Raw genomic sequence first — 22,084 nt, 5'->3', positions numbered from 1 at the left:
TCATATATAAGAAACTGAGAGATGAGAGTTCAACAGAAGTTCATTTACTATACAAAGTTATCTTCTAGCCAGATTCGATTTCTCGCTGTTAAGCCCTGGAACTCATCAGCAAACCTCTCTAAAAGCCCAAGAGTCTTGCCGGTAGGATGTGGCAGATAGACCTTCGTTCTAATAACAGCACAGAGTCATGGTTAGAAAAATTTCTCTAAAAAACTGCCTGTCTGTGTGTGTGTCTGTGTTTTAAGCACTGGCTAGAAAAATTCAAACTGATAGTATTAGTCCTCAGAGGCATATTTTCTTCTTTCAAGTTTAGTATTTTGAGATCAGGAGATGGGTAAATGTTACAGTAGAACCTGGCTTATAATAATGGATTTATAACTAGAACAAGTTAGATCTTGTTTCCCACAAGAAAAACTACTTACATAAAAGGCTAATGCACCATGATTATAAGGCAGGTGCTACTCTCATCTCCCTTTTTCACCATGTTATTAATGTTGGGCTCAGTTCCAGGAAGATTCCTCCCCAGGTCTGAGTGAGACTGGGAGCAAGTTGTACTTTGAGGCCTGCTTGCCTTTCTTTTTTTGAACAGGTGAAATCTGGTTAGAGTGAGCCTCCAGGGCAGTCTGTAGTAGTTGAGTTACGAACGTAAATATCGGAAGAGCAGGAGGCAGAAAGGGAGATGAGCAGCTGCCAGTAGGGCACATCTCTGAAGAAGCGTTGTGTGGGATTAACTAGGAGATGGGGCAGGGAAGCAAGGGTGAGAGATGGCCATTGTGGTAGATGGAAAGAACAGAGAAAGGGAGGAAAGGGAGAGAGGGAGGCTTCCAAGTAGGTGAGGGAGTTGCAATGAGCACTTACAGGGCCCCAGACTTCAGGAGAGTGGGAGTTGTAGTGGAGCAACGGCCACGTAGTTGATTCAGTGGACATTTTGGAGCACCTGCTACATCAAAGGCACGGTACTAGGTGCCATGGGGGACACAGATTTAAACCTGACATGGATCCTGCCCAAAGAATGCTGATGGTCACCAACCTCTATCAAGGGAGAGAAGGCAACGGCTTAAAGTATGTCACAAGGTTTAAGTTGATCAATGCTGTAAAAGAAGCGTAAATGATATGTTCCAGAAATTCAGGGGGATAGCTGAAAAAATGGGAAAGGTGAGGTGAAATAGGGAGAGGGGACTGTAGAAGATTTGAGGAGGACATCCCCCTTTGAGTTGAATCTTAAAAACTGAGCAGGAGTGATAGAGATCTTAAAGGTAAGAATAGAGTTCTTGGTAGTGGGAGGATGGGTCTTAAGAGACACAGGGGAGCTGTGAAGAAGGTGAGGCTCAGAGACATGGCAGGATGACAGAATTTTATTGTCTTGCAGAGCATAGGTGGGCACCTAGGACCTCATAATGTAGCATCTGCTCTGGGGAATAGCCTCTGAAAGAAGAGCAAAAAAAAAGGTACCTACTCTTTCCTTCAGTCTAGAGTTTCTACTTCTCCCCTAATTTCCCTGCCATACCTCGACTTTGCCATGCCTATCTACTGCCATCGTCACAAGGAGACTTAGGGTCCCGGGGCTCTGTGACCTTTCAGCCTAGATGTTAAGTGGCTGAAGACACAACTGGAGAAGGTGGAGCAAGTTAAAGAGAGACATGGGTGAAAAGAAGGAGAAAGAGAGTGAGTAGGATGATATATATTAATTTCTACTTCTGGGTATATCTCCAAAGGATGTGTTAGTATCACAGAGAGCTATCTGCACTCCCATGTTAATTGAAGAATTACTCACAAAAGCCAAGATACGGAAACAACCTAAGTGTCCATTGATGGATGAATGGATATAAAACAAATGTGACATGTTTAGCATTGAAAAGAAGGAAATCTTGCCATTTGTGGCACAGGGATTAACCTGGAGGACATTATGCTAAAGTGAAATAGTCAGGCAGAGAAAGACAAACACTGTATAATCTCACATGCATGTGAAATCTTGAAAAGTCAAAGTCATTAAACCAGAGAGTAGAATAGCACTGCCAGAGGCTGAGGGATGGGGGAAATGGGAAGATGCTGGTCAAAGGGTATAAAATATCAGTTATAAGATGAGTATGTTCTGGGGATCTGATGTACAGTGTGGTGGTTATAGTTAAGAATGCTGTATTGTATATTTAAAATTTGCAAAGAAAGTAGATCCTAAGTGTTCTTACCAAAAAAAAAAAAGTAATTATTTGAAGTGATGGATGTTTTAATTAACTTAATTGTGGTAATTATTTCACAATTCACACAAATATTAAATCATCACGTTGTACACCTTAAAAAAACCACATTGTATAACCCAAATATATGCAGTTTTTACTTGTAAATCATACCTCAATAAAGCTAGAAAAATAAAAATAAGAGAATAAAAATAAAATTATATCCCCCAAAGGTTATTTGAAATTAATATTTCAAATTTTCAACTTGAAAAATTTCAAATCTAATACCTGTTACGTGAAAGAAACTTCATAGGTGTTTCTTAAATTTAACAATTCTAAAAAGTTACTTGACATTGCTAACATCAAATTGTGAAGCTGTCAAAACATTTCAGATAATGAATAGAAACCATGTTATTTTTCTGTAATTTGTTACACTTTCATATCTTTCAGCATTTTAAAATCAATAATTTGTTATATTTCTCATTCTAAGTAAAAATTCATGTTTGCCACCTAATTTATTTTTTGTATTGTTTTACTTTACTTTTCTTTTTTTTGTATTCTTTTTCTTTATGGAAGTCCCTCCCAACTGTATAAACTTCAGGCCCCATAAAAACTGCTTCCACCCATTACCCCAATGCCTTGACATTACATGAGCCACAAAACTCATTAGTAACCCTGGAGAAAATGTAGGGGATCCTCCAGTTAGCTGAGATTAAGTTTCCATTACGTCCCAGATACTGTATATTTGTACTCAAAGTCCTCCCTATTCTCATCAGCTCTTCCTAGTACTGTAGGAGCAAGAAGCCTAGCAACTACTTACCAAACTCACCTGTTTACAGCCTTGTTTAGATTCAGACAAGAAAAGACAAACCAGGGAGATTGGAAGGTAGAGGAGATGCAACAGCCATTGTTTCTCCAACAACAAAGGTACATGGGCCTCAGGAGACAGCAAAATGAAGTCTTGCGGTGGCTTCTGGGAGTCCACCTGAATTCCCTCTTCTTTGGCCATTCAGGCAGCTGAGATAGCTTTTAAGATTTCTGCAGCTCCCTTATTCCCTCAGGTTATTGGTGGTTCTCCCTGACCTTTGCTCCCTTAACCCTTTCCAAAGAGTTATAAGCGTCTTATTCCCTTTATTAAATCCCCTCCTTCCTGAAACATCTACAGTGGTTTCTGTTTTCATAGTATATCCTGATTGATACATTTGATGGAATGGAAGCTTTTAATAGAAACTAAATATTATAAGAAAATAAACTTACATTCTCTGTGCACCTGAATTTGTGGTTGAGCTACATACACTTCACCACAAGCACATTCACTTCACTTCACATTCACTTCACCACAAGCAGCTGAATCATGGATCTTTAATTAATAGCAATCCGTCTTCTATCTCCCCTCTTTTCCAGTTCACTGACTAGATCCAGACTACTCCTGAAATCCACATAGCCCATAAAAGAGTGGGGCGTAGGGAATTTGCTAGTTTCTGTATCCTAGGTATAACTATTTCAGGATGAACAAAATTTTGTTTCATTCTTGCCCTCATGTCCTTTCCATGTTTTCCTTATTCTTAGTCCCTGCTCATTTGCTAAGTCTGGTACCACATTCTTTCCATATTGTTTCGTCTTTCTCTTCCTGCCCAACTCTCCCATTACTGTTATAAATCCAGCTCTACGTGCTACTGAACAACTCTCCAATCACCCCAGCATGCAGGTGCTGGGAGTAAAAAGATAGGAAAGACATAGCCCCTGCTCCGAGGAGCTTACAGAGTATTTTGAGACACTATATGTGATTTTCATCCTGATGTTGCTAAAATGTTAATTACAAAATGTACACTCTTTAAAGGACTCTTACAAAACATAGATATAGTGAGACCATAATCCATAGATTTACAGCTTGACTGGACTCTTGTATATCAGGTTAATTTAAAGCATGCCCACTTGGCTATTAGTGAGCTGTTCTTAACGAAAAGGAGTTGCATAAATTGATTTATTATACACAGGGCAAGATCCAAGCTGTCACTGCTTTGTATCTAAATTTGATTCCTAAAGGGTATTCAGGTGAAAGAATCACTTTTCAGATGAAAGAGAAATATTCCAAAGAAGAACACATGATAGAGTCATAAACACTTATGTTAGCCTGAGGCAAACGAAGTTTATGTACTACTCTTTTTGAATATTTATTCACTCCAGGAGTGGTTTAAATTACTACTTTCATTCAAAGCCCCAAAGGCGTTATGTTTTCAGCAAAACTGATAATCACTTCCTGATAACACTAACTGACTTATGTATGTTTTTCTTCTTATCTTATTGTTTGAGAGAAGGAAGTCATAAAGTAAGCATCTGGTTTCAGTCCTGGGCTTCAAAGAAAGAGATGCTGCCTACATTGCAGAGAACTGGTATATTGAAATCCTTTCACTCTCTTAATTTACCTCCTAAATCTAGTTGCACAGTGTAACCTGTAGACCACCCGGATAAAAAGGGGCCACCTTCAGTAATGCATGCTCCTTACTTGGTATGCTCATTGAACCCCCAAATCTTGTTTGCAAGTCAGATGGAATCCAATTGGTTTAAGTATCATTTCTTAACAAAACGATTCTTAGCTCCATGACATCAGTAATATATCAAAAAGATATATATATATATAAAATATATATATATGGTAATATATTTAACATATATATATATGTATATATAAAACCAAATAACATAAATATGTATATTAGGACTCTTGATGAAGGTAACAGAAATCAACTTGAAGTAGCTTACAGCTAAAAAAGGGTATTTATTATATGGATAAAGCGTTATCCCAAGCTGGAAGGCAGCCAGGTTTCAGGAAGCAAGTGGCATTGTGTATAGGTGTAATAATCTCTCTGCACAACCTGATTTTTCTCTCCATAGAACAAGTTTTATGCTATAGAGTTTTAACTTTTGTTGTTGTTGCTGTTGTTTTATTTGATTGTTTTAAATTTGGGGAATCATAGAGACCTCTGGACAAATGCCTTGCAAATGTCAAAGTCTACTCCGTGTTCACAAATGTATTTAAACTAGTGAACATCACATTTAAAAACTAAACAAACTATACAAGGAGAGTTTGAGACCTGGCATATTACTAAGTGTAGATTCAGTAGGGCATCTTGAGAGTTTATCTTAATTACTTACGTGAAGGTCCTTTTTACTTTTCCAGGAAATTATAGTGGTAATTTCAGATTGTATTGCTAATCAAAGGAGTGAAGAATTATACAGAAATCTTTTAAATCATATCTTTCAATTCACAACGCATTAAGCCTAATGAACCACTAAGCTGGTTTACCCCTATGAAAACAAATTAAGCTTCATTTTTCATGAAGGGAGAGCTGCATGTATTATGTCTACTAAACATTCTCCTGTACTAAAAGAGTGTGAGATGTTGAGATTTTTTTTGGTGAAATTCTTGAAGGAAGATCAAGTTTATGGACTTCGATTAGGGAAAGATAGTGTAGACTTTTGTTGCATTAGACTATTATTGCATTAAACACACACACCCATACGAAACAAGTAAAACTCAATGTTGGTGCCAGTAATTCATCCAACTCAAAGATACTTTAATGATAATCATAAACTATTAAAAAAATTAACTATTATGGTATGCAGGAAATATAGAGAATAGGAGAAATCATTTTAAACTGATCTAGTGATTTTGAATTTAAGATTGAAAAATAAGACAATACCATCAATATTGAGATTCACTACAGGAAATATAGAGAATAGGAGAAATCATTTTAAACTGATCTAGTGATTTTGAATTTAAGATTGAAAAATAAGACAATACCATCAATATCGTTTCAAAGAGTTCTCTTAAGATATAGTATGAAAATATCAGTTTTGATTTTGCTTTCTAATTGTTAATTAGTGAATTTGGCTTGGGCACTTTCCAAACATTCTGAAACATGTTTAAATAGCAGTAAATATATTTGCATAAAATTGGCTAAAAAAAGCAATTAGAACTTGATTAATATGTAAATTTAGTTCAGCACAAATACATCTATATCGAGTTTACGGAGTAAAACCTCTCTTGCTGTAATGGAAGCCCAGGTGTATTTGTTTACTTTAAAATTGAGCAAATTGGCTCATAAAATTTTTGATATGAGAAAGTGAATTTGTTTTATAATTCTACTACCAAAAAAAGACTTAAATTTTTTCATTTGTTAACAACTTAATTATATGACATTAAACACAAAATGAAACTAGTTTTTTCTGATATAGTTATCCTATAACATATTTTCTTATATAGGAAATTTTCTTTACCATCTGGAATACAAGGTTAAAGATACCCACACAAATGATGTGAATAGCACACCTCTTATTAGAGCTGTGTAAATAGACTATTCCATTTGGAGAGAACATACAAGGCCGGGAATTTAAAACCCCAAGCCAGGAATGACTTCCATCATTGTCTTCCACTAATTATGTAGGAAGCCTTTTTGAGATTCACTACAAGAATTTGGCAGTTAAGCTCTAGAGGCTAATTATATTCCTCAGCCATCAGTCAGAAGGATTAACCAGTGGCTTTTAAATCTACATTGTAAAAATCCAGTTAAAAATAAGTCGTTTGGCAATTTGTTTTATTTTTATTACGTAAATCGGTGCATACAAAAGAATGGAAGTGACATGCACAAATAATGATAAAATGAGTGCCTGTTACCAACCACCCAAACTGGAACTAGAACATTACCCGATGCTTGCAACATACGCTTCTCCCTGTCTTAACTCTTCTGCTCTGCCTCCCAAGAGGTAACCACTACCCTGAATGTTGTGTATTTTCCTGCCTTAGTCTGTCTCAGCTGGCTGTACCAAAATACTGCAGTCTGGATGGCTTATAAGCGACAGAAATTTATTTCTGGAAGGCTGGAGGCTGGGAGTTCAAATTCAGGGTACCCCCATGGCCAGCATGGTCAGTTTCCATGTCCGGTGAAAGCTGACTTCCCAGTTCATACATAGCCATCTCTTCACAGTAACCTCACATGGTGGAAGCGGCTAGGGAGCCCTGTTAGGCTTCTTTTCAAAAGACACTAATCCCATTCGTGAGAGCTCTGCCCTCATGACCTAATCACCTCCCAAAGACTACCTCCTAATACTGCCACGTTGGGCACTGGGTTTCAACATAGGAATTTTGGAGGAACATAATCATTCAGACTATAGCAATCATTCTCTTGCTTTTAAAAAATAATTTGATCATGTGTATGTATTTCTAAGCAATGTATTATTTAATTTTGTTTGTGAACTTTATAAAAATGATATTCTGCATGTCGTTTTCTGCCACCTGCTTTTTTCACCCAGTTTTATGTTTCTAAGATTCATCCTAAGATTATGTTCTAAGATTCATATGTTGTTGCATATGGCTGAAACAGTGTTTTATGACCTACTTTTTCCACTCATTCTTGTGTTTCTAAGCTACATCCTTGTTGCTGTGTATCTGAATGACCTTGGGTTTTCCCTCTCAGCCAGAGTTTTATTACCTTAAAATATAAATAATAATAGTAATTACTACATAGAGTTTTTGTGAGCACCAATAAGTTATTGTTAGAGTTACTTTTAAAAAAAAAAAGTGTGATGGTGTATTGTTTGTTCCCTGTAGGTGCCCTGGCTTTTTTTCTCTGGGATTTTTAAGGTCTTCACTTCTGACGTTGCACCATTTCAACTAGGTGTGGAGTTCTCTTTATTTATCATGCTTGATATATTCTGTGTTTTACCAATTGATTTCAATCAGTTCAGGAAAATTCTTGACCCATTATCTTTTTCAATATTGCCTTCCTCCTATTCTCTCAATTCTTTCCTCCTAGAACTTAGATTAGATACATGTTGAACCTTGTTCTATCCTTCATGTCTTTTAACCACTCTTTCATATTTTCCATCTCCTATACCCTCTGTATAGATAATTTCCTCTGATATAGTTTCCAGGTTATTAATCCTGTCATTGGCTGTTTTTATTCTGGTTTTAACACATTCACTGAGTTGTTAATTTCAAAATTTGTATCTGTATCTATTGGCCAGAAAGTTCCAGTTGGTTCTTTTACTAATCTTTCTCATCATTTTGACAGTTTCTTATTTCTTAATCTATTTCACTCCATATTTGATTTCTTTAAATGGTTAATAAAAGGTTTTTTTAGTAATCTGTAAATGACAATTCCAGTTCCAGTTCTTCAGTTTTTATAAATTCATTGTTGTTTCTGTTGATTCTAACTCATGGTGGCTTATGTATTGGAGATTTTTTTTAAAATTGTGAGCTCATATTTTATAGAATTTAATTTATGGAAATCCAAGGACCCAAATTGGGAGTGGCTTTTCTCCAGGGAGTACTTGCATTTGATTCTGTGAGGTGGCCTGGGATACAACTGATCAGAGATCTCTGAAGCTCCTCTTGCAGAACCAGGCTCAAAGCAGGCATCTCAGGTGTAATTCCCAGACCCTGCAAGTGTGCCTTCATGCTTAGTCTCCTTGTCCTGGGCTGGTACTGTCATTTGCCCATGGCAACTCTAGCTTTTATGTTCGCTTGTTGCTCTCTGTTCTTGTTTGGCTCACTTTTTTTTTTTCCTTTTGACCCCTTTCATGAAACCCCAGAAAAACTTTAAAATGCCTTTTAGTTTTGGTTCAAATCAGGATTTAATTGTCTCATAGCTAATGGCCCTTCAGGTTATCTAGCTTTCCAGGTTGCCAGAAATAGAACACACAACATTTCTAGCTAGTAGCAATTCTTGGATGAAAGTTGTGGAGGATTCTTCTATTAGTATAATATTAAGCTTCTCCATTTACTAAAGTCCCTGTCACAGAACTTAAGTTCTGTGAGGAAGGAACACTCAATTGGTAATCAGAGATGTGAATTATTGCCTGTGTTACCTCTGGAAAATCACTTACCCTGGATAAAGTATTTAACTTCTCTGTTTCCATTTGTTGTACTATAAAATGAGGATACATTTACCACCATACCTGCCCACAAGTTGTAAGAATAAAATGAGAAAGTGGTCTAATAAAAAACCTTGAAAAGTAGTTGAGGTGAGAAACAAAATATAATGATAATTATAGTAACTAACATTTATTGAGCACTTACTATGTTTGGCAGTTTGCTAAGCTCTTTATAAAGCTCTCATTGGCTACTTAAAACAACCCAACAAGATGGGTACTCATATCATAGTTTTACAATTGAGGAGGGAACCCTCCTACACTGCTGGGGGAATGTAGTTTGGTGCAGTCATTATGGAAAACAATAAGGAGATTCCTCAAAAAACTAAAAATACACTTACCATAGGATCCAGCAATCCCACTTCTGGGTATTTATCTGGAGGGAACACTAATTCAAAAAGATACATGCACCCCAATGTTCATAGCAGCACTGTATACGATAGTCAAGACATGGAAGCAACCTAAATGTCTATCAATAGATAAAGAAGCTGTGGTATATTTATACAATGGAATAATACTCTGCCATAAAAAAGAACAAAATAATGTCATTTGCAGCAACATGTATGGACCTGCAGACTGTCATTCTAAGTGACGTAAGCCAGAAAGAGAAAGAAAAATACCGTACGATACCACTCATATGTGGAATCTTAAAAAAAAAGAAAAGAAAAGAAAAGAGAAAAAGGACACTATGAACTCATCTACAAAACAGAAATAGATTCACATAGTAAACAATCTTATGGTTACTGGAGAAAGAGGGCGGGAAGGGATAAATTTGGGAGTTAGAGATTTCAAATTTTAGCCACTGTATGTAAAAATGGATTTTTAAAAAAGTTTCTTCTGTATAGCACAGGGAACTATATATATCTTGTAATAACCTTTAATGAAAAAGGATATGAAAACAAAAAAAAATTTGAGGAAACTGAGGCTCAGAGAGACTAAAAGTATAAGATGATGGAACCATTAATTAGGAGCTCCTTATTTTCGTCATGAAACGATCCAGTTCAGTTATTAAAAGGGTAGAGGATTCCTCAAGGTAAAGTAAGTACTGCCATCTCTCAGTTTCCTGGATGATTTTCTCTCAAGTAATGACACGTGTTTTGCAAGGATGCATGCCCATCAAGATGCCTGCTGTGTTAAAACTTCCACCCTGAAGAAGTGATGTGTTTTTGATAAAAGCAGCTTAAGCTGTGAACACTCCATTGCAATTTGTACAGCTGTGTAATCGAAACTACTAAAAGGGAAGTTAATATATTATTCTACTCACAGAACTGCAGTTTGATTCCTATGACTTCTTGGCACATCTGTCTGAGATATAAATCCTAAGCAGACTGAGCAGTCATTTTCTAAATCTTCAAAATGCTTTACTAAGCAAAGTCTTAGTGTGGTTAAGGGGAGAAAAAAAATTAATAGACTCCCAAGTGAGTGGAGTTGTCTAGCTCTCTGCAGTGTTTAGGGTAGGTGCAAACAGGACTGGGAATGTGAAGAAAGTGCACTTTGAGGTAGAGGATAGAACACAAGCCTAAAAGCACCAGAAGGTGAACTCTCTTGCCAGCTTGAGATAATTAAAGAGGGTCTTTGGGAAATGGGTTGCCCATGTTTGCAACATGTTTAATTTTTTGTTATTGGCAAGAGTTCAAATTGCATTTAAGTAGGCTTGATTAGAGATGCCAGTTATTACTGGCCTGCTCACGTCCCTTTCTAATAAAATCCCTGCCCACTGACCTTACTGAGTGGTCAGTGGGCCACATGGCCATGACCACACCTAACTGGACACCTGGTCCAAGGGAGTGGCCATAAACCATATCCAATGATGTATACTCCATGAACTTGGTTTAAAAAGAAAAGCAGAAGTCAAATCTTCTCTCTTTGGGAACCTACAATAAGAGACACAAAGGGAATTTTGGTATATACTGAAACTGGAAGGCCATAGAAGTAGCTAGGGCGGCCACTTTTGTAGCCAGGTACAAGATGCGTTCACAAAGAAGGCTGGTCCAGAGAGAGAGTGGTGCCGATTCGCTGCGAGGTTGGAAAGCCCCGAGAGAGATGATTCAGTAGCTGTTACTTAGTGCTACTGCTGCAGTTTCACTTCTTCCTGAGGTCTTGTGGATCCGTTTACTTAGGTTTTAGTGCACATACATTTTTTTTGTGTAAACCCTCCTTTTGACTTGTGTTTAAGTGATGAGTAACTTACCTCTAGTAGCGTGACTCCATCTCCGTTTCTTGCAACAAAAAGAGCCCAGTATGGATCAGACAATTCATCACTATTCTAATGCTGCTGTGGGTGTTAACACCTGGACTGTCTTCAAGAGTACCCGACTTACTTCGTGTTTTAGTAGGACTTTTGCATTGCAAGTGGCAGAAAGCCATATCAAACTGACCTAAAGGGAGGAGTTTATTGGAAGAACTGAAGTATGTGATGAAACAACCAAGTCTGGAGAAAGACAAGGATGCTCCTGGGCCTCAGAAACAACTGGAACCAAGGACTCAAGTCCTGTTGGAACTCTAGCCCTACCTTTTGTCTCTGCTTCTCTCCCTCTTTTTTATTCCTTCTTCTTGCTGCAGACTGATGTTCTCTACATGATAGAAAACATGGCCTCTGAGCTTCCCAGTTTTCTACAGAGCTGTATGGTTTAGTTCTTAGGAAGCATGGGCCCCAAGTCAGGAGGGGTGGTTTTGAATCCATAGTTAGCCATCAGGGAGATCTTGACCTTTAAGCTTAACCTTGACTTCTGAGTAACCTCTCTGAGCCTCTGTTTCCTCCTCTGTAAAATGGAGATTAAAAATAGGTGCCTACCTCCCAGTGTTGTTGTGAAGATTATATGTGATAATGTATGTAAAGCATTTAGCTCGACATCTGGCGCTCAATTACGTTAGTACTTATTATTACTTCCCTGCCAAATGCAAAACCAGAAAAGGCTTTTCCTTTGAGAATGTGTATCTTAGTATCTCTTGATACAAATACATTTACAAGAGAAAGGAAGGCAGGGCCTTTGGTGAATTTCTCCATCAGCAAGTTACAGGAGGTTGAATCGCAAGGGGCTAGGCAGAAGTAAGGTTTGCCAAGATCTGATAGTAGATTCTGACAGCTGCTCCTTTTAAGTGTTACTGGAGGGCCCTAACAGGCCTGGGGATTCTCAAGTAGGATCTAGCTCTGAAAGTCACTGCTAGCCAGGGCACAGCCACCCATGACCACCGGAGGGTGCCAGATGGTCAGGATGGTGAACTGGCCCAGGCAACTTGACTGCACTAGGACATTGTTCATAGAGAAAAGTTGAGAGAAGGAAAGAGGACCGATAAAGAAGTGTGTGTCTTACTGGCTTATTGGAGGTACCATGTCAGTTGGGGACCCGGGAAACGTGGGACAAGAAAACCCAGAGCCTCAGAAAATCTCTGCATGGGCTTGGTCTGACTTGAAGTCTCAAACAACCAAGTCTCCCAGAGAGCAGGCTGGAAGAGCAGGGAACTGTTAAAACATCAAGGCAAGAGGGCTGGGAGAGCTTAAGAATCAGATCTGTGTTGAAGAACCTACACAGAAAGCAAGCCAAAGCCAAGACCAAGACACAAAGGGAGCCTAGAAATATGACCTAAGGCAAAGTCGACAGAGGGCAGGAGCTGCGACGGAGCATCTAGGCTGCTGTCTGTGTGGGATCTGCCCAAACAATCAAACCAGTTCACGCTACACTGTTAGAATGATTATTTCAGCCTTAAAGTAAACTCTACTAATTAATTCAGTCATGGTCCAAGATAATAGATACTAAAACACAAATTTATTTAATGTGTAATTATCTGATGGGTAAAATGGATTTGCCAGTTATAATCTAAACTGCACTTCTTTCTGCACCATCAGAAAATTCATTATAGAATAAAGTTATAGAAAAACAAATGAAGCTCTACTCATCAGAAGTCCAGAGGTAATTTAAAATACATTTATTGGGCTTCAAAAGTATGGAGAATATTAAAAAGTATAAATAAAACAAAAAATGATTTATATTCCCACAATTTAAATTGATCTGTAGTCTTATTTTAAATGTATAGTTTGTGAGTATATTCAATTTGGTATTCTGTGTTCTACACCTATCATCATTTTATAAGTATCAATGTAATGAAGTTATTTTTAATGACTGCATATGGGAGACATGAATTTCATGTGGAGGGACCATAAATTACTTTAACACTTTCACTGCTATTGAACATTTAGGTTGTTTTCAATTATAAATTATACTATGATAAATATCTTTTGTGCATGACACTGTGTTCACATTTCTAATTATTTCCTTAGAAGCTATTCTGGAAAATAGAGTTACTGAGTCAAAGAGCCTGAGTGTGTTAAGACTCTTGGTATATACGGTCAAACTGTTTTATAGAAGTTTGGCCAAATCTACATATTTCTTTGTATTCTCATAGCATCAAATGTTACGTACTTAAGTAATGTGATCTTTGATCAATAATACTAACAAAGCTGTAGGGTTTTTTTCATATTTTTTAGTCATTTGTGTTTCATTTGTTATGAATTGTCTGTTTGTATCTTTTACCTATTCTTCTAAATTTGGAACCCAGTGTTTTCTTTATACATTTATTTAAATACAACATTATAAAGATTTTAAAGTATATTAACCTTTTTTTCATATTAACTATTGGCATTTATTTTTATTATAATATTTTGGTTACAGAAGATTTTTCTTTTATGTAATTCAGCTTATTCATTAATTTGGCATTTCATCTATTAATTTAATGGTTATAAAGTTTTTCCTTATCTCTGAGATAAGGTGAATCTTATCTTTTTATCCTATCACATTTTCTTTTAGTATTTTAAGATTTTTATCTTCTTATATTTAAAACTTTAAATTAGTAGGATTTCCTTTTGATGTGTAGTTATGGTGAGAATGAGTGTACTGTGTATTAAGGCAAAGTGCTTATGACAGGCTCTATTCTTGTGAAATACAGCCACTGATCTTGGTGAAGGGATTTCATGGTGTTCAGGGTCTTGGCTTACTCCTGGGTGACTAGTTCTATCCTAGGTGCCTATGAACATCAGACACTGGATTGCCTCTGTTAGTTGTAAACACAGGAGGATTTCCAAGAGTAGCGATGTTTTCTCTACTCCCTGGTACTTTGCAATAAGGAACCCACCTGGCCATTTCACTCCCTAGTTTGTAAGAGATAGTAAAATCAAAACACTCAAAGAAAGGGGCTCACGAGGTCTGTCTCAGCTACTCCAGGCTCTAGTGGTCCAAGCACATTGTCACAAAATACTGGATACCTGTATCTAGTTTGATGCTTTCAAACTTCTAAGGTAGCAGATATGATAAATCATTCCCATTCTCAAGTCAGGTGGTTGATATCAGCTAGGCCAGCTTCCTCCACATAGACTGATTGTTGCCAGGCCATGACTTCCTAATATTTGGGCAACGTGGCCCTACTGCACTGTTAAAGGCATTGGTTTCAATGGTGTAGAACTGTTTGGATGAAGGTAAGTCAAAGTTGGGAAGGGGATATGCAAGTGTTCAACAGCTGGAATGTTTTATCTAACTCTGGATCTGAGAGAAACTGTTTCCTCCTTTTGAGAAGGTTAATTTTGGTCCAGGAAAGGCAGAGGCCTGTGAGAATTCCAGGAATAACTCAATGCCTTTGATAAATCTGGCCGAGTAGAAAGTACAAGGCCACTATGTAGAAATCCATGAGGATCTCTAACAGTTCTTGGAGTTGACCTGGAGTGGTGCTACTGCTCATGGTCAAAGAACCTGGTTTGTGGGCTCATGTCAGATTGGGGAAGTATCTCACAAGATTGTGCTGATAGAGCATGACCTCCAGGAAGTCATACAAGTTGCTGTTTGTTAAATGACTGAGACAGTGCATAGGCAACACGGCAATGCCACGTATTTAGACTTACTCAATCGTAAGCAATCTTTCTTTCATTTTCCTTCCAATGAAAAATTGCAGAGAAGGTGCAGGCTTCTTAAAGTTTTCATTTTGTAAAGACCTGTGCTGGAAGTCAGAGATCAGTAGAAATAGACAGTGAGCTCGGATAGAGGACTTGTAGAAGTTGTAGTAGTTCTATAAGAGGCAGAATTCTCTATTTACTGCAAAGGGCACTGGGACTGAGATGAAGGAGAGGAAGAGACTGATAAAACTGTCACAAAAGGGAGGCGGTCAGTTATACCCGCTGGAGGTCTCTGACTCTAACTCTGAAAAGAATATACATGAAGGATTGTCACAGGACATGAGAGCTGTTGAATGGTCCCACTTGTGCAGTAGAGAGGCTCCTATACATCTGTGTCCAAAAGCATTTCCCTGAAGTTCTCACACTCAACCATAGTTCTGGAAACCGAGATCATGGGTGAGATAGAGTTTGGTTGTGGGCTAGGGTAAGGAGAGGCACAAGCTGTAATGGTGGCAGAAATACGACAATGAGAAGAGGGAGTGGGTCTTCCAGGATGTGGTGGGGTCATGGGCCTCCATTCAGAGACAGAAATCCAGGGGCAACATGTACATTGAATGTTCTCAATTTCTGTCCATACTGCAGTGGCCTCATATCAGGTGAGAGAAAGACCAGCTAGACCAGAGAAAGCTGCCTGACCCCCTTGAGTCCATCACTGAAGACTGGAACTCACAAACCTGTGCTCCCCTGGTATGTGAAACGTCCCTTCGTGAGCCCAAGAACCAGGCTACCCCACGGCTGAGGTCCTGCAGACTATCTGGTGGGGTTGGACCAGGCGTCAGTAGATAAAGTAGCCTGCCTTTTCTCCGACAAGCCCAGCTGCCCTGCCTGCTAATTGTGGAGCAAACAGAAAATGTCAACTAGTTAACTTGAAACATATGTCACTTTATTTGGCCAATTGTTTGGTTTAATTAACAGACACACTTCCGGACACATTTGTCTCATTTATTTTCAGTCTAACATTGAATCTTAATTCAGTCCTTTTAAACGATGACAAAGGAATGGCTTTGCAATTTGCCTGTTTTCCCAAAAATCTTTCTATTACTATAAATAAATATATTTATATCTATAAATATATGAGACAGAACCATGGTTACTATTGAATACAACCATTGTTATTATTATGTCATCATAGTACATAGCATAGTGCAGGGCTAGTAATTGGTAACCTGCTCCTAGGGAAATGTTTATGTTAACCTTCCCTCTACCCACCCACCTTGGCTTTCTGAGGTAAAAGTAGAACCCACTATGTCTCAATGATATGAATGATCATTTTGTATGCGGGGATGACATGCTATAACTATTCCTTCAGTAGATTTATGCTTCAACTTGCTTTACAGGTTGTAGTAGCCGTTTGCCCTAATTTATCAACATTCTGCCATTAGGGTCTGTATTAGCTACAGTTTGTCAGTTGTACACAAGGGAAACAGACTCTGGAAAACATGAGTAGAAAATTAATGTTTTAGAAGGATAGCGGGTAGCCGACAGAACTAATGCGAAAGCAAGGGAATCTTCCTAGAGAAGGACAGGAACCAGGACATCTCTAGAGGTGTAGGTGGCAGGAAGCCCTTGACAGTCTGAGGGTACAGCTGCTGGGACAATGGGCGCCAACCAGATTTTCAGTGTCTAGGTCACATCATTCAAGATTCATGTCCCCGGAGAGCCTGTTTGCTTAGCTCCTTGAGCGTGGGAGAACAAGGCAGTTTGATTTATAGTCCCACCAAGACTATACACATGGCGGCAAGATAGTTTCCCAGTAAGAGTGCTGTTCCCAGAATAAGCCTGTGTGATACCAGGGCTCTAAGCCCCAGCTGTCCACAGTTACTCTCGTCCTGAGTGTCCCAGGGACCTGCTGTCCTTCAGTGCTTCTGCAGCTCTCCTAGAGTTGGCTTTGAATTCTCACCACTTCTCCTGGTCACCAGGACCACCACCTGTCATTGTCCTCCACCACCGCAGCTGGGACTTTGGATGTCATGAAAAGGTTTCCCACAATTATAACTTTTATAGCCAGTAGGCGAGACATTTTGCCTACAGAGAATTGATAGTTCTGTTTTTAGGCCCCCAGAATGCCATGTGGATCTTTCAGTTTTCAGTTCTCCGAGTGAGCTCCCCAAGTGAGAGTGTTTGAGTGCACTCCTCTGTATCACCCTCAGGAATACTTCTCCCTGACAAAACCGTCAGTATCCTAACCTGAAGCACTCTTCATCTTATTCTAACCAACATCAGGGTGAATTCTTTTCTTCAGCCTGCTAGTCCCTATTCAAAGGTTCTCCCAGGCTTATCCACCCACCCTACTTCTCCACTCAGTGTTTCAGGGATTGTATTAGTCCCAAAGTCTTCCCTACCATTTCTCTCATGAAATGAGGACTCCTGGTGTCCCAGAGAAATGCAAATGAGGTCCCTAATGTGACAGAGTTTAAGTGTCTGCTTATGATAGGGTGTGCAAGGCATGTACAAATAAGAGGCTCCATTTTGTGTTTGGGAAGCTCAACTTAGATCATTGGCCAGGATACATGGTGGGAGTTGGGATCATTTTAGTGGAGATGAATTGCTTGGAACTCCAGCTTGAATCCTGTAGCAACTGAAAGCAGCTAGTCTGCCCACCACCACGTATGGGGACATTCTGATAAGAATCAGCACTGTGGGAATAAGGTCAAGAGTCCAGAGGACTCCCAGGGCTGAGGAATATGTGTTACTGGCACTAAAACTCTAAATGCACTTTCCCACAGAAATACTGTTACAAATATCGGTCAGGGTCTTTAGTAGTATTAATGCAGTATTAAGGTACATTAGGGTTCCGTAAACTTTTGTGCCTGGCCTTGAGGGCAGAGCCACAATTTGTAATATTGTTTCCATAGGAAAACTTGTTCCCAGTTCCAGACAACAGACCAACAAATAAGCTAACAATCTGGGAATTGCCTGTTTTGAGGCTTTTCACTGGTAAACACAATAGATTCATAGGCTTTCATAGTCAAACTGAAGTTTAGTCTGAGATTTTGGCTCTGAGCCCAGGAGTCCTCCTCTGCCCCTCTGTCCTCTTTGTGCTGAACATTTTGATTGAATTCCTCTTGGCCTCAAGAGTCCATCAGCAGTGTTGTCTCTATTCCCAGATCAACCTGTAGGCATTTCAGTAAGGTAAAAGCTGAACACAGTCAGCCCTCCATGCCCACAGATTTTGCTTCCAAGGCTAGAGGGCCGACCATGGGACTTGAACATCCATGGATATTGGTATCCACAGAGGGTCCTGGAACCAATCACCCGCAGATACTGAGGGACAACTGTACCTCTGATTCTAAATTTTTAAATGGCAACATTTCAGAATTATAAAAGGTATAAAGAATAGTGAATGCTTATGTACCCATGTTCAGAAATAAAATATATATACAGTTGAAGCCCCTGTAGCCTGTCCCTAATCTCATCCCATCTCCCTTCTGTTCTAGAAGTAATCACTTTCCTGGTTTCAGTGACTGTCATGGCCATGTAAATTGTCAACCATTCTATACATGTATACTGGGTGTCCCCTCTGCAGGAATGATAGAAATGTGGAGAGTGGGAAAAGAGTCAGTCTGGGGAATATGAACCAGGTGATCCTGGCCCTAATCCAAGTGTTTGGGGATCAGGACTCAACCCATGTTGTGTAGAGGTATCATTTTAGGAAATGGAAAAAAACCGTATGTATCAGGCCCATATTCTGGAAGCATGTAGGGAAGGCAGGCCAGGAAGAATCAGGACAGGGTGTCCCATGAGCTGGATTTGTCTAGCCCAGCAGATGGTCTCTGTCTGGCAAGCACCGAATCAAGGCCAGGAGATCAGTAATCATGGAAAAGGGTAGGCAAGAATGGAAGAGTCTCACAGAGAGGCCACCTCTTTGTGTCCAACATTTCTAGACTACAGGAACAGGGCAATAGTAGATAAAAAGTCCACTTACTCACTCATTCGGTCATTCATCCAACAAACTAATCCCTGTGTGGGTTACAGGCAATGTGTTAAGCATTAGAGGGAGAAACGAGAATTTTTTAAAAATGGCCCCTGTTCTGAAGAAACTCAGATTAGAACTGGAGAGGACATATGAAGATAATTACAATATAATTTTGTAAATTAAAAGATAAATAGGGGCTTGACAGGGCTGAAGAGGCAGACTGGGTCACGTCAAACTCATACACTGAGTGTTAATTTAAGAAATAATCCAGAATGCAGCTTCTTAGGAGGCAGTGGAGGGTCTGGAGGCAGGGCGAAGATCTCAGAGATGTCCTGGGGCAAAGGAGAGGTTGAGGTGGGGGAGGTCAGAAACTCAAATTCAGTGGGTGATGATGAATCAGGAGCAGGCAGATACCTGGAATGGAACAGGAGTTCAGGCAATGGACAGATGGGACGACTGTCACCATGTGTGTACACCTCCTCCTTTAGCTACCGTTCTAGATACCACCTTCCTGACACCACAATTTGGAATCCACAAACCACCCTAACTCCCTACTTCTGCTTCTCTTTACCCCACCAGACATTTATTTTGGTCGTATGGAACTCCTGTCGGTGAACAAATTCTCCTACTTTCTCCACTTCTTCACAGAACAATCTATAGTGAACACCTCTTGGGGGATCTTCCCAGGTCACAAAGACCTTCATAGCACCTCTCCTCACCCATGATGGTTATTCCCCCAACCCTCCACTACCACCGACGGCAGAGAGCTAGAGTTAATTTCTGTTACATGCAACCAGAGACCTAACCTAGCTAATCTCCCATCACCTTGTAGCCTGAACTGAAACCTGGCTTCCCCCTGAGGTTACCACTTCCCCTGCAGTCCTTTCAAGTAGAAGCTATTTATTCCTCCTTGCCTCACACAGAGAGAGGCACTAGCAACATTCTTTGCTCCCAAAGTTAGACATTGCTTCTGAGCAGCAGCAGGCGTGAAAAACCTGCCCCACTGAGATCCATGCTGTTCAGCTAGTAACCTTCTCTCCTGTCATCTACCAACGTGGTTATACCCTCACATTTTGTTAAGTGCCTGGCTTATTTCTTCATCCTCTGGGGAGGGGGATTTTGCTGAGTCTGTGGAACCCCTACTCAGTGGCCAGCTTCCTTGACCTTTCAAATTTAACATCTTCACCTCCAGTTTATTTCAGTGTACGCCTATGCCATACCCTGTACTTTGTCACTGCTGGTACAATTCCACCGTGGAAAATGTAAACTATTACTGACTACCCGTTCAGCTCTCTCCTCTGACACAATCTGATGGATTGAAGCATCTACAGATTTTCAGCTGTGTTTTCAGCCTGTTGGATAAAACTTTTCACTTGTTTCCTATTAGCTTTCCCTTTCATCCTCTGCGATCATTGCAGACCTTCACTGCTCTTTCCAAGCTCCACACAATCAGGGAAACTCTGTTCATTTATTAATTTATTCATTTATATCATTCAGCAAATATTTATTCCGCACCTGTTATGTTTCAGGTACTGTGGCTACAATGGCGTATCTTTGCCAGTGAGGAGCTCATAGTCAAGAGGACGCCAATCCAGTAATCATACACATAGAACATAATTACAAACCATGATAAGACCTGGGGGTGGAGCCAGGAGGTAGAAAGGGGCATTTCAGGAAGAAGAAAAAGCATGAGCAAAACTCTGAGGCAGAATGGAGTGTGGTCTGAGGAAATGAAACAAAAAAGATCTATGTGGTTGGAGACAGAAAACTATAAAGAGAATGGTGCAAGGTGAGGCTGAGTGAGGGGAGTGACAGGGTAAAATCTGCATTTTGAAAAGATCCGTTTCAGGGGATGAATACGTGGAGCCTAGGGGCTTTTTTAGGGCACTACCACTGTTCTGCATGATATCTCCTGATGGATACATGACAATATGCATTTGTCAAAATCCACATTAACTGTATAGCACAAAGAATATGAACTATGGGCTTTAGTTAATAATAGTGTATTAACATTGGTTCATCAATTGTAACAAATGTGCCACACTAACGAAAGATACTGATAATAGGGAAAGCTGGAGTGGAGTAGAGAGGGGGTATAGGGAACTTTCTGTACTATGTGCTCAGTTTTTTGTAAACCTAAAAGTGCTCTAAGAAATAGACTTCTTATTTAATTTTCTATTTAATATATAATGTAAAATATTTTTTATTTAATAAAAAATAAATAAAGAGGACGGGGAAGACCACTGGCCGCTGTGACGAAAGTAGATTGGAGGCAGAGGAAATATGGCAAAACCATAAGAAAGTTGTCTCAGAAGTCGAAGCAAGAGAAGATGCAGCTCAGACCAGAGCGGTTATGAAGAAAAGGGAGCAAAATGGACAGGAGATGGTATTGACAAGACATGGTGATAGACTGGATGTGGGTTGGGGATCAAGGGCCACTGAGATTTCTGGCTTTCTCAACTTGATGATTAAATGAGGATCTAGGCCAATTTTATCAACATTATCACTACTTGCTAAGAAACCACTGAACACGTAGGTTCTCAGCATGCACGTAAATGTGATGCTCATACTTAAGACGTTTCATTGTCTGCTTTTCAGCTCTCACTGTGATCGTTCCCCACCAGACCTTGTTTAAAAGAGAGATCATCCCGTGAGTCCTGTTCTTGCTTCAACCATTAATTAAAGCACAAGGTTACTCGGCTTTTCTGGGCCTTAGTACTTAACACCAGTCACACAAGAAAGCTGAACCAGTTGGCCTCTAAAGAGTAGTGCAGAGTTGGGGAGTGGATGCCAGTGGTCTCTAGTAGCCAGAGGTCTTCCAGAAGTACTCGTCATGCCGATCTCTGCCCAACTCCTGGGCTTTTACGGTGAATTCTAGTGTCTCCTATTTGTTGGTTATTGTTCTCCTGCTCATGGCAGAGTTACAGTTCCTGGATCCCTGCTTGTGTCCCAGGACAGTGGCTGGGGTCAGCATGAACTGTCGTTACCTCAAGTAACTATGGACCAACATCAGATACTTCTAAGTCAGGTTTGGGACACAATACCAGATGGTATCAAAGGAACTTTAGTTCCCTGTGTGTTTTTATTTCAAAATCAAGCTTATCTTCAGACAGCAGAACA

At 39.5% G+C, this 22,084-nt stretch overlaps 1 long non-coding RNA gene across 2 annotated transcripts in view; it reads left to right on the top strand.

Moving 5' to 3' along the window:
• Positions 1-22,084, top strand: part of LOC105065842 (uncharacterized) — a 135,910-nt gene that overhangs the window by 95,046 nt on the left and 18,780 nt on the right. Inside the window, exon 4 of one of the 2 annotated variants that reach the window (XR_012499460.1) lies at positions 15,631-15,735. This is a non-coding gene — a long non-coding RNA (uncharacterized LOC105065842). Of the gene's footprint in view, positions 1-15,630; positions 15,977-22,084 lie in introns of those variants that run through there. The other variant, XR_012499461.1, reaches the window with a different exon arrangement.

The sequence above is a fragment of the Camelus bactrianus genome, chromosome 16 (assembly GCF_048773025.1).
Source record: "Camelus bactrianus isolate YW-2024 breed Bactrian camel chromosome 16, ASM4877302v1, whole genome shotgun sequence".
NCBI classification, from domain to species: Eukaryota; Metazoa; Chordata; class Mammalia; order Artiodactyla; family Camelidae; genus Camelus; species Camelus bactrianus.
The sequence above is the reverse complement of the archived record's forward strand: the minus strand, read 5'-3'. Positions and strand labels throughout refer to the sequence as shown.